We start from the raw sequence: 13,258 nt of genomic DNA, 5'->3' as shown, positions 1-13,258 counted from the left end.
CAGTGATGATCTCTTACCATCAGAGGAGACCCACTTGCTCGTCCAGTCGAATAAAAAAAGCATTGCTTGTCCAATTAAACTTTAAACTATAATAAAAAACATAATACAAGTTATTTTCAAAAGATGAAGAGTGGAAACTGTGTTTAATTTTTTGCTCCTGTTACAGGGCCCACCGTGTATACCACAGATTTTTATACTACCCCCCCCCCCCAGTCCCGGTCCCCAGTTGCGGTCGCAGGTCGCCATCAAACATCGAAATGCTGTGTCGAAATCATCGTGCATCGAAATCAACATGCTATAGGTACCATGTTGTGGCGTGTAGTCTTGAATCATTAAAAACTTTAATTATATAATAAAATAGGTACATAGAAATTCTGCTCCCTTTTTATATTGAATAGTTGTGACTTGTGATATCGTTGCACGCTGGAACTTTATTGGATTTTTACCCGTCTGACTGAACAAACTAATAAAGGTGTTGTACACACGTAGCTAGTGTAAAGTCAACTCCGCCTTCTGCCCTCGCCTTGATTAAAAATAAAACCATTTAAAACGATGGGTGTTCCACAGGGGAGAAACTTTGGTATCTATTACTATCATCATCATCATCATCATCAACCATCATCAGAACTATTTATCAAAACTATTTTACCTGCACACTAGAACCTGATTGGAGATCCAGGCTTTTCGCCAAACATATTTTTCCCAAATTATTAATTTTCCAACTGTTTCATATGGACGAAAGATTTTTAGGGTTCCGTAACCAAATGGCAAAAAACGGAACCCTATGGATTCGTCATGTACGTCTGTACGTCCGTATGTCACAGCCACTTTTTTCCGAAACTATAAGAACTATACTGTCGAAACTTGGTAAGTAGATGTATTCTGTGAATCGCATTTAGATTTTCACACAAAAATAGAAAAAAAAAACAATAAATTTTGGGGGTTTCCCATACCTACTTAGAACTGAAACTCAAAATTTTTTTTTCATCAAACCCATTCGTGTGGGGTATCTATGGATAGGTCTTCAAGAATGATATTGAGGTTTTTAATATCATTATTTTCTAAACTGAATAGTTTGTGCGAGAGACACTTCCAAAGTGGTAAAATGTGTGTCCCCCCCCCTGTTACTTCTAAAATAAGAGAATGATAAACCTAAAAAAAATATATATGTACATTACCATGCAAACTTCCACCGAAAATTGGTTTGTACGAGATCCAGTAAGTAGTTTTTTTTTTAATACGTCATAAATCGTAAAGTAAAGGAAACTTTTATATTACGTTACTTGCTGCTACGGAACCCTTCATGGGCGAGTCCAACTCGCACTTAGCCGCTTTTTTGTGAACTGTAAGCTATTATTTATTTTATGACAATCCTGTAGAACCTAGATGGTAGTTTTTTAACAATCCTCTATCTTGCAAAATTTCAATTTCATTAGTTCGCCGTGAATATAGTTCTTTTTGTTTGTTTTTTTTCGTTCTTTTTTTTGTGATTAAAGCACTAATTACTTAAAGCCAGCAATATTAATTTAATAATACAAAGTAAAATAAGGCGCCTTATGCAAAGGTCACCCATGTTCATTAACTTTGCCGTCGCAAGGCGTTTACGATCAGCGTTCCCGTTGAAATGCCATTTCTTCTTGTTTTTTCTAATCCGTAGTAAATAACAAGCAAATTGGCTCCACTGTAGCAGATTCTGTGTATACACAAGTGACACACACAGACGCAACTGCTTCACATACACAGGCAAAACTTAATGATTTGACGAGACTACTTAATTTTAACCCTTTCGACGGATATTGGGGATTCGGTTACGTAAAATGTATAAGGTATAGGGGTTTTTGTTTGTAGAGGTTTTGATCGCTGCCATTTTGAATTTTGCATTAACGTGTATCTATACCGACTATACAATGATCTAATTGAATTACTCGTATGTAATACATTTAAACGAGTGATTCTTGTACATTTATTTTGGAGATCTCGAAAACGGCTCTAAGGATTTCGAAGTAATTTTTTATAAGTGGGATTTCGGGCATGAACAATCAGTCTAGCTCTAGCTAGGTTCTAGCTATGGGATAAATAAAAAAGTATGGACATAAAATTTTGCACGACTTATTTTATTTAACTCAATTTTTTTAGGAGCTTGGTCGGCAGAAAATAATCATGTATTTCCATAAGATATATGTGAGGGATACAAGTAGAAGTATTTAATTAAAATCTTATTTAGTTTATTCACGGGTCTCTGACTTAACTACATGACATTTTACGAAATTCTAATAACGTCACTGCCAATGTGAAAGTCTCGTAAGTAACAACAATTTGCACAAATAGTTATTTGTGTCACAAGGGAGCAAAATGGTGTATTTACGGCGAGGGCGTACATTGAATCCAGAATGTAGCGAAGGATTCTACAATAGAATCCTGAGCGTAGCGAGGGACTCTAAAGTAGAATCCTGAGGGTAATGAGGGATTCAAGTGTTAACGCCCAAGATGAAGATAATTTTGCTCCCGAGTGGCTCATACAACCTTTCACACCGAGCATTAAGAAACTTGAAAAAAAATAATAATTTTAAATATAATTAAAGAACGACCAGCATAGAAAATGGCGTGGCTTTGCAATTATCAACTTTAAAAAATGGCATTTGCCATAAAACACTTAGAAAAGCCTTGAACAAAAAAGTTGCACTTTGCTCCCTCTCGACAGGGAGGAAAAGTTACTTTTCTGAAGGAGAGGTGTTAAAACGTTTTTATACTTCTATTCACGAATGAGCAAACCTTTTAAGCACGTCCGCATTTAACAAAAAATCACAATACAAATTCAATGCTTACGAGGTTTTCACATGGCAGTACCGAATCAACCGTTTATAAAGATACACATCCTAAAGTCCTTAAGTAGGTACTTGTATTCAAATTTAAAAAAAATCTGGTACAAGGTTTAGTCAGAGACCCATCGTCGTACATTTTACTTTTCAAACGTCTGGCTCCGTCTCATGACGGGTCAGCCAAGATAGTGTAACAAGATATCCCAAGGTATCCCATCTTAGGCCTCTAGGTTGGCAACGCATCTGCAATACCCCTGGTGTTGCAGATGTTTATGGGCGGTGGTGATCTCTTACCACCAGGAGACCCACTTGCTCGTTTGCCATCCAGTCAAATAAATTAAATAAATAAATAAAGATCCTATGTCGTAGACTGCACCAGTATTTTTCAAGCTAAGTAAATAAATCCTCATTTTACAGTGAAACCTCACAATGTAGCTTACATTACGATTGAATCGATATTCTTGACACGACACAGTTCTATGCGGGGCGACGCCACCATTGTGTTACACCCTTGTCGCACGGACGCTTGACAGCTGGACAATTATTGCCATCCCAATTGTACAGAAATGTTAGCATTAAAATTATATTTGGGTTTCCCTACTAAAATAGGAGGTATTTACGAAGTTAAGAGTGTTTTCTGAGCGCTAACTATACACCGACATTTTGGGAACTACAAAATATATCCTAAGGCCATTTGCATACCATTATGCTTAAGTTTCTTTAACAGGTTCCCTGTCCCGAAGCAATGTGCAGCGTTCTTTTGACACGTCCCCGTAGTAATGATAAAGTAGGTAATGTACCTAATAATACCCCCAATGTAATGTCCTCTTAATAATTTCAATTGGTTATCTAAATCTGGTTCAAGAACAAAAATAATAATAATATAATATAAAACGTAATAAAATTTATTATTAGTCGAAAGAACAACTGCATTATTTACATCACTGGCCATGAGACACATGTGCCTCATGGACGTATCATTAGCCAAATATGTGTCTACCACCCTAAAGTTGATAATCGTTTGCATGTCATAAAACAATAATGTCAATAGACGTGTCTGTCAACTTGAAAGTTCGATATCGAAAATACAAACTGAGACATGGATGCACCTGCTGAGGACCTGGGTTCGATTCCCAGCGCTGGTCTCTTTCTGGTTTTTCTGTGCATCCACGTCTCAGTTTGTATTTTCGATATGGTTTCACGGGATACCCGTAAAAGTAACAAATTTGTAGTTGAAATAAAAAATACAAAAAGACTCCAAAAAACCAATCATAATGAAAGTTCGACTTTAAGCCGTACTCATTTGACATTAATTTGTTTAAAAATTGATAGACCGCTTATTTGGCTGATGATACCAGTAAAGGCGCAGGCCCCTCATGGGACAGGGAACCTGTTAAAAATACTAATTGGTCGAGTTCATAATCTTGTGAGCAAAATTGATAAAAATATCTGAACACGACTCTATCGTTAACGGTGTAGAACCGTGTTCAAATATTTTTTATCTACGACGTGATTTCACGGGCCCTCATTCCCGAACTTTGACGTGCTTCGTCTTCGGCATGTTTTATTTCTTTAACATAATAAAAAATACGTGTACAATATTTTCTAATAATCTAAATGACAGACTAAACAGAATAAATCGATCTGCCGTATTGTTTAGCAGGCACATCGTGATGCCTGGCCAAACTTTTAGGCATATCATGAAAATGGCGCCAGATCACGATATGCCTAGGAACTTCGTGATCTGGCGGATTTTACGATCGGCTGCGGACATATTTTTTTTACCCAGGAAATCTAATTATAAATGTGAAGAATGTGAGTATGTTTGTCTGTTACGGCTTAGTGCTAAAAGTACTCAACCTGTCATGGTCAAATTTTGTGTGGAGATAGTTTAAGATCCGGAAAAGGGCATAATTCGGACAGTTTTAACGATTTTTTTTGACGAAACCGCAGGTATAACTAGGATTTTGCAGAATTCCCACGGGATAAAGAATTTTGTAACAAAGGCAAAGTCGCGGGTGTAAACTAGTAATATAGTCAAGTTACTCGGGTTATTGTTTTCGTTCCGACGAACGCATTCACTTTAGCGATTAATATTCAGGCCATCTTACCCTCTAAGGGACGTGAACTTTCTAGAAAGTCTATGGTTATATGGATTTTATTGCTTTCCAATACCTTATGTTCCTTTCACAAGGTCCTTATAATGTGCGGGTTGGGTTATGTTTGGAGTTTGATTGGATACGATATCGAATTAGATATAAGAAGATCCACGGAAGAACCAAAGTCAGCTTAGCCCAAAGAATTGCCGAATTTAAGTACCCACTAAATAGCATCTCTAGAAGAACAGATGGCCCTTGAGGCCAAATATGTTCCTAAGTGGCAACCACATAGAAGATGGAGCGTGATTAGACCTTGGGGTGGATAAATGACCAGGTAAAGATTGCAGAAGTCCGAGACGCGGGTGGTAAAGGACTCGTTAACCCTTAATAAGGTAAAGGCGATTTAGCGACCACATGCATTAATTTGGAAATTCGACCTTATTGTTTAAATAATAAGTTACAATATTCGTTGTAATTATTGAAAATGCTTTAAAAATATCCTTTGCCAGGTATGTATTTTGATAGCTGCTTTTGATTCTGTGGTAGTATGCTCCAAATTTGGGGCCTTATTAAGGGTTAATTGAGAAACTTTTTGGAGGTCTATGTCCAGAAGTGCAAGTAAGATGATGATATGTCGGATTAGACAACTGTTATGACGGGAGTTGTTGGCAACAGCCATTTTGATGATAGAACCGGTAGCTAAGAATTTCAAGATAGAATAAGGTAACCTAGCCGTGTTTGAGTTTATTAAAATCGTTTCAGGTCGTACTTTGGTTTGACGTTGAAGCTGTAAAGTAAGCTTTGGTAGAAAATATAGAATAGTTAGAAAGACGGTGACAAGCCGCAAAGTAAGTAAGACGAAGAAAGCTAGGAAGATGAAGTATGCGGAATGACAATACGAGCTGTAGCAAATGAGAGAACTGAAACTATTGGGAATTAGAAGAAATAAGCTCCGATCATGTTGAAGGTAGGATGATAAATAATAAAAAAGTTGTCTTAGGCGTGCGTTGGGTTCATTAAGCAGCGCTAGGTTACGCCGCAGCGCCGCGCCGCCGCCCCCCACACCTGGGTAGGCAGTGCACACCCAACTGCCTATCCAAAGTACACCATAAAAGGCACCAGAATTCTTAGATAGAATAACGTAGCTGTTTTAAGCAATAGCTGGGCTTGTTCGAATAAAGATTGGTTTTTGGAGTCTTTTACTATTTTTTATTTCAACTCCAAATTTTGTTACTTTTACGGTCATCCCGTAAAACCCATATCGAAAATACAAACTGAAACACAGATGCACAGAAAAACCAGAAAAATAGACCAGCGCTGGGAATCCTGTCTAGCGATGTAGCGGTATAGCACGTGGCACGGAATGCCGAGGACCTGGGTTCGATTTCTGTGTTTCAGTTTGTATTTTCGATACTTGTTCGAATAGTTTTAGAGCAAGAGAAAGAGAAACATTTATTTACGAATATTCTATACACATAAAAATACATTAAATAGAAAGAATAGAAAAATAACATAGAACAGTATAGTGGGCCCCACTCAGCATAATGTTACGGCAAGCCGCAACGCTGTTTTTCAGTGGGACCCATTTTAGAGTGTATCTTGACCATGAATAGTACTGGTCTGACGATGCAGCAGTCAGGCAAGGTTACCATGAAAACGTGTGTTCCGTTTTTTAAACGACTATAATAATTATAAAAGAAGCCGTGGTGGCCTAGTGGTTTGACCTATCGCCTCTCAAGCAGAGGGTCGTGGGTTCGAACCCCGGCTCGCACCTCTGAGTTTTTCGGAATTCATGTGCGGAATTACATTTGAAATTTACCACGAGCTTTGCGGTGAAGGAAAACATCGTGAGGAAACCTGCACAACCTGCGAAGCGATTCAAATGGTGCTTGCGAAGTTCCCAATCCGCACTGGCCCGCGTGGGAACTATGGCCAAGCCCTCTTGTTCTGAGAGGAGGCCTGCGCCCAGCAGTGGGACGTATATAGGCTGGGATGATGATGATAATAATTATTGCTCAATTTTTCCTACAGGATCGCGATGCAAAAATCGCCCACAAAGACCCAGCAGTTTTGATATGCTTTAATCAATTACCGACAAGCGCGGTGTCACTAATGACTCGCAGGCAGCGAAGTTCCCGCGTATTGACCAAAGGCTATACTATGTCAACAACGTACCAGTTGCTATGTCAGGCTCGCTACCTCGCCGGATTGTGTGCGTTCCCATTGCATCTCTGGACTTACACCATGACCATTCACAGACGAAAGTCGCTCACTGCTGAGCCTCTCCCAATTAACGCCACAATGACCCGAAGCCTTATTTTCTAACGTACTTGGAATCACAATCGCTTTCACCACTTCTTTCTGTTACACGATATAGAATAGAGGTAGAAAGAGATGGTGAATCTAATTGCGAACGTTCGGGTGTTAAAAAATACGGCTTCAATTCTATACAGCCCGCATACTACGGTCCTTAGCAAGCGAGCTTCTAGTCTAATCTATTCCAAATTCTGCATCCAAGGAAGAGGTCTATGCCAGTATCTATACTTAAAGACCAAGGTGATGATGATAGATAACTTTTGTGAGACAACAGATATAAATAAAACAATGGATCGGATTGCTCAAATGTTATTCACCATTTAATAAACGCAATGAAAATTGCTGTGCTAAAAGTCTGCTGGGCTACTACGAAACTCGAAACTCGAAGTTCGTGTCGTGCTGTCCCTCTCGATCACGTATTAAATAGTATAAGTGTCAGAGGGACCGCACGACACGAACTTCGAGTTTCGAGTTTCGTAGTAGCCCTGCTGTTTCACTCCTCATTGATAAATAAATTTAATGATACAGATAAAATACGATGCCGTTTCTGTTTTCGGATAAAACAAACAGAGACGACATCATCAATTTATCAATGTGTGATGAAGCAGGCTGTAAGGATTAAGATCTACACTATAACTTACTAAGAATCTTAGATAGATTTAAAACCATTAAGCCGTAAAAATGTAACATATTATTTAAGAATAACAAATGAGTTTCCGGTACAGCGTTATCCCGTGCCCTTTAACAGCGGAAACACACTCAGCTCACCTAGCTCATAGCATTAAACGGTCAATATGCATCCACTCACACATGCATGCTCACCTGTGTCCCTGTGTGCGTTATTAGCTCAGCCCGCGATACACGGCCATAACGGGGTAACTGAAAATTTGCAACTCGTTTTTGTGTTAATTTTTCGAAGGCAAATATGATCATTTATTCAGGTTTACTCTGTTCTAGTTTGATACGGTAACGTTTTAATAATACCAAAAGTAAAAAAAGTGATTAAAATGTCATGCGGTAAGACGTTTGTTGAAGTTGAACAACATCTAGGTATTTAGTATTTTGCAAGTTTGGTCCTCTATTAAAAATATGTTTCACTGAATCAAGACCTCCTCAAGCGTCAAAACTCGAATAAATACAGAACTAAAATTCTATATTTAAAATGTGTTTATTTCAAACGGATGTAATGGCAATTAAAATTTCGATGGCTCTTTTACTGCCTGTACCCATTTGAAGACCACTGATTGGGTACTTAAGTTCTATATTTAAAAACTCTTTCATTATTGAACGTATTGCCAGCTAGCAAAAAGTCACTAGGTACCTACCTACTATAAAAAGTTGTTTGTTGTAACAATCCAGGCTACTATAACCTACAAGTAAACTAAGCGTATGCCAATTATTGTTCAATATCGCTCATTTCATTAAGTACTTCTTGTTTGAAAAAAAAAAACAGATTATCAAAGCAACTTTTTTCTTAGTGAAAAACTGTAGGTATAATTTAACATTATCACGGAACTAACCTTTTTTACTAAAAAAAAAACAGAAATGTTCACGACGCGGAGACATGTAGATTAGAAAACGAGACATGCAAAGCTAATGCAAATATTGTACCGAAATACGCGCTTAACCAATAATTTCCATTATTCACCGCAATTTTTTTATGCCATTGCATGATACACAGGCTTTCTCAATCAGAGCGTGGCGGCCGCTCACACCGAGTTTATATTACTAGTAGAACCAGCGTTCAAGACAGACGGTTGTTCATTAGAAAAAAAACACCGATTAAAAGGGTCCGAGTTTCAGATCAATTGTTTTTTTGTTGTTTTTGTAGTTCAGTGGCCAGTGCTAGGCAAGAGGATTAGTGCGGTAATCAAATTAGAGATAATTCAATTAGTCTCTCGGCCAGCGTGGTTGAGTACGTCAATTTCGAAGGTGCGGTAGTGCCGTTTGTTTTGTGTTGTGTACGGATTTTGGCAAGTTTGTATGCTTTTTATTGCTTATTTATGTGTGTATACTGTTTTTTTTGTATTTTTTGTATATTTTTATCGTTACTTAAGTGACCATTACCATTATAGATGGAATCGAGGTAAATTGTCTTTAGTTGATAACAAAACTAGAGGTACTATGTTGTGTTGTTGTAGTATATTTCAAGTCCTTTTTAATAGGGAAATCTTGAATGGTCACTATTTAGTTTTTTTTCAACTACTAGTTAGCTTAAGCATATTCTTAGTTTAGCATGTTTAGTATAGTTTAGTTAAACACATGATGGAAGAAAAGTATTAGGAGATAACTACCTTGCTTCTGAAGTCGATTAAGTAATTGCTTAGCGTAAATAAGAATTTAATTAATAACGAGACCATTGTCAAGTACTAATGTGATTAAAACATGCATTTAAAACAAACGCTCGAGGAAAAATAGGTCCCAACAGAAACATGCTGTAAAAAACGTGCCAAGTTTCTATTGAGACTGTGTGTATTTAAAAATTAGCATAATAGCGGTATATACCATATAGCAGTTTGCTTAGCGCTCGACTTGGCGTGGGCACTGCCATGTCCCCATATTTTTTTTATCCACAAGTTTACCTTTAGCTTCGCTCGCGTTAATCATTAGATTTAGCTGTCGCATTGAAATTCCCATGGGAATTTACGTTATATGAAGAACAATCGTGAAAATTTTAATGTCTTTAAACTTAGCGGTTTTGAGAATAGACAGACGGTAGATAGAAATGCCCAGACACATATATAAATATTTCAAAAATATGTAACTATAAAGAAAGTTTTTAGCCAAATCAATTTTGTTCTTTGCTAAGCATTGATTGCTTATCTATATTTTCATGATAATCATAGCATATATCCATTTCAGTAGTTGTCAAATATCCTATTGTTGCAATTGTAACTTAGGGCAACTTCAAAACAGCAAAATGTATAGTCAGCCACTCAAAAGGTAACCTGTTGCGTTTCGTACCAGGGTTTTACTTTATCTGCAAACAACTGTACATTTACTGATACTCACTTTCTCATCATCCTATTGGCCGTAGGACGTCCCCTGTCGGATATATATAGGCCTCCGCCATAACTCAATAATTATTCTATGACAACTTTTGACTGACCTGATTCTAGAACAAATATATTTTTTATGTGTACGAGTATCCCTAGATCCTTAAGGATGGTGTGTCTCGAAATGACGAGGGACGGGTTCGATTTCCAGCTCAACTTTTGTTAGTACAACTACTGCGTTGATATTGTGCATGAGTGTGTCTTAGTAGAAATTGCTGGAGTAATTGACATCAATTGACCTAGCCTCAAACTAAGCAAACCAATAGTACAAACTAGTGGTTACAGTCACCAGCACCAATATCTGACACAACAAGCGTGCATAAATTTCTGATACGACTCTATTGAGGGCCGGAAGGACGTGTCAGATATTTTTGCGCACTCCGCAGAGGCAGATATTAATGCGGTGACTGTACCAGGCTAAAGATAAACGTAGGTAGGTACTTAAAATTATACTTATTTTCCAAGATAAAACTATTCTATGTCGTTCCCAGGGACCACCTCCATTATTTAATTTATACTAGCCGTTACCCGGGACTCCGTCCGCGCAAAATTCGTTTATCGCTGTACCGCCGGACCTATGCAATTTTCCGGGATAAAAAGTTTCCTATGTCCTACTCCGGGATTCAAACTATCTGTATACCGAATTTCAATTAAATCGGTTCAGTGGTTTAGACGTGATGAAGTAACAAACAAACAGACTTACAAACTTTCGCATTTACAATATAAGTGGGATTGGTTTTTTTTAGTATAGACGTCAATAGGTAACAGGCAGACAGATAAACAAACAAATAGACATAGACATTCTATGTCTATGTCATACTTTCTCATTTCAAATATTAGAAAGGAAGTAAGGATAAAAGAGTAAGTAGTAAAGTGACAGACTGACTGTCAGATAACGCACAGCCTTAAACCACCGCAGCAAAAGACTTGGAAAGTGTTTTTTTTTTTAACATATCATCATGTCAACCGAAAGACGTCCACTGCTGGACATAGGCGACCCTCAAGGCTCTCCACCGGTCTTGTGCTTTCCGCATCCACCGCGATCCCGCGGTCTTAACCAGATCGCTCCATCTTGTTGAAGGCCTACCTACCAACAGCTCGTCTCCCGGTCCCGGTCCCACTGTTTTAACATATATTCCTTGGCTAGCTTTTGCCCGCGGCTTCGGCCGCGAAGAATTCAGTTATCGCGCGCTGTTCGGTCGGGAACTGTGCATTTTTCCGGGATTAAAAGTAGCCTATGTCACTCTCTGGCCCATAAACTATATCTATGCCAAAAATCACGTCGACCAAAGAAATACAAAACGTTGACCTTGTTTTGTTAACATTTATTTAATTACTTAAACATTTTAAGTAGTGACAGTATTTGCGTAATCGAGCAAAAAAAAGTTTGATTATTATTTTAACTCGGTGCGATTCATTTTACAGTCATAAATAAAACGGGATAATTTGATTAAGTTTCCTCATTTGACACAAGTGACTCATGAAGGCAAATTAAATATATCAGTTAGTGTTCGTTTTCCCTGTAATTGTATTGTAATAAATGTATCTACTAGCTTGTCGACGTGCCTGTATCGAAAAATTTATCGTTGATAATGTTTATAAAGTTGGCTCAGAAAAACTATCGATTTTGAGGTACAAGCTTTTTTAAAAGTAATTCTTTCTTAGTGCACTTCTATGGTTATCCATACTATTATTATAAACGCGAAAGTGAGTATTTTTGTTTGTTTATTACGCTTCGATGCTTACAAAACTCAACCAATTGTGATGAAACTTGGCTTAGATATAGTTTGAGGGCCTAAAAAGGATATAATAATAGATTTTACCAAGGAAAATTCTATACTTCTTGCGGGCACGGGCGGGCAAGTAGTTTATAATTAGCTGTAAAAATTACTATTTTAAAAGCTAAGATAATAATAACAATGTTCCTGAAAACCAATAGCTAAACTGTAATCCAAGCCCCTATCGCAATCCAAAAGAAAATCTGCATGACACGGAGCCGATAAAGACGACGTTTAGTGGGGCCCGCAAGCGGTAAAACCGATTGTTTAGTGATGCTCGGGGACGTTCGGTTTTCGATTTCATAGGTACCTTACGTAGGCTTGGTTTCCTTCCTTGCTTTCCTTGGTCCTATGGCCAAAATTATGATTTAGATTTGCGATAGGGAATATAAAAGCATTGTTTTTTTGGTGCAAATGTTTTTTCATCACACTTGCTCGTAAACAGTGTCAAAACATGAAGGCTACCTTGATTGCAACCCCCAAATAAAACCCTCGACCGTAATGTACTTGTCATGAAACCCGTGGTCGGTAAATGAGTCATTGCGCGTACAAATTTTCTTGTCATGAAGCCCAAGGTCGGTAAATGAGCCAGGGCCCGTACTGATGGTGCGGCGCGCGCTGCTGCGCATGGTGTAGCAGCAGGACCACATGCACACGCGGCTCAGGCACATGCTGCGGGAGGGGGAGGGCGGCGCTGCCAAGAGCGCAGCGTAAGGTATCGCCAATATTTGGAACAATTATTTTTTTTCTTTTAGAAATATAAAATTTTACTCGCAAATGTGATGAAAAACATTGTATGTCGCACGGGGCGGTACTAGAATTACGAACATCGACTCATTAAAGCCCTCAGTCTTCAACTTCGGGCTTCTAATAGACTCTCCTTCGTAATTCCTTATTTACCGCCCTTAAGACACAATGTACTATTATTGTATAACAAACCTTACAAACCGAGTCGTGGAAGAATCTTAAATATCCTAAAAAGTTCGCATATATTGGACGTTTCAATTGACAATTACATAGACAGAGAGATCTGACATGACTTCACACATGACAAGATGGCTCTTCAGACAATCCATACTAAATAAATTATTTTTTTCTAGAAAGATGAAATGCAAATTTCATTCGGTCCTATCTCTCTTATTTTTCAACGGATATTTATTACATCATTCATGTTAAGTGAGCGTTAAGTT

At 38.0% G+C, this 13,258-nt stretch overlaps 1 protein-coding gene across 2 annotated transcripts in view; it reads left to right on the top strand.

Annotated features, from left to right (window-relative positions):
* The first annotated feature begins 8,810 nt into the window (after positions 1–8,810).
* Positions 8,811–13,258, top strand: part of Ggamma30A (guanine nucleotide-binding protein subunit gamma-e) — a 33,381-nt gene continuing 28,933 nt past the window's right edge. Inside the window, exon 1 of one of the 2 annotated variants that reach the window (XM_074088872.1) lies at positions 8,811–9,166. The gene's annotated coding sequence lies outside the window, so the exon portion shown is untranslated. Of the gene's footprint in view, positions 9,212–13,258 lie in introns of both variants that reach the window. The other variant, XM_074088874.1, reaches the window with a different exon arrangement.

This window comes from Choristoneura fumiferana, chromosome 6 (assembly GCF_025370935.1).
Source record: "Choristoneura fumiferana chromosome 6, NRCan_CFum_1, whole genome shotgun sequence".
Classification (NCBI taxonomy): domain Eukaryota; kingdom Metazoa; phylum Arthropoda; class Insecta; order Lepidoptera; family Tortricidae; genus Choristoneura; species Choristoneura fumiferana.
The sequence above is the reverse complement of the archived record's forward strand: the minus strand, read 5'-3'. Positions and strand labels throughout refer to the sequence as shown.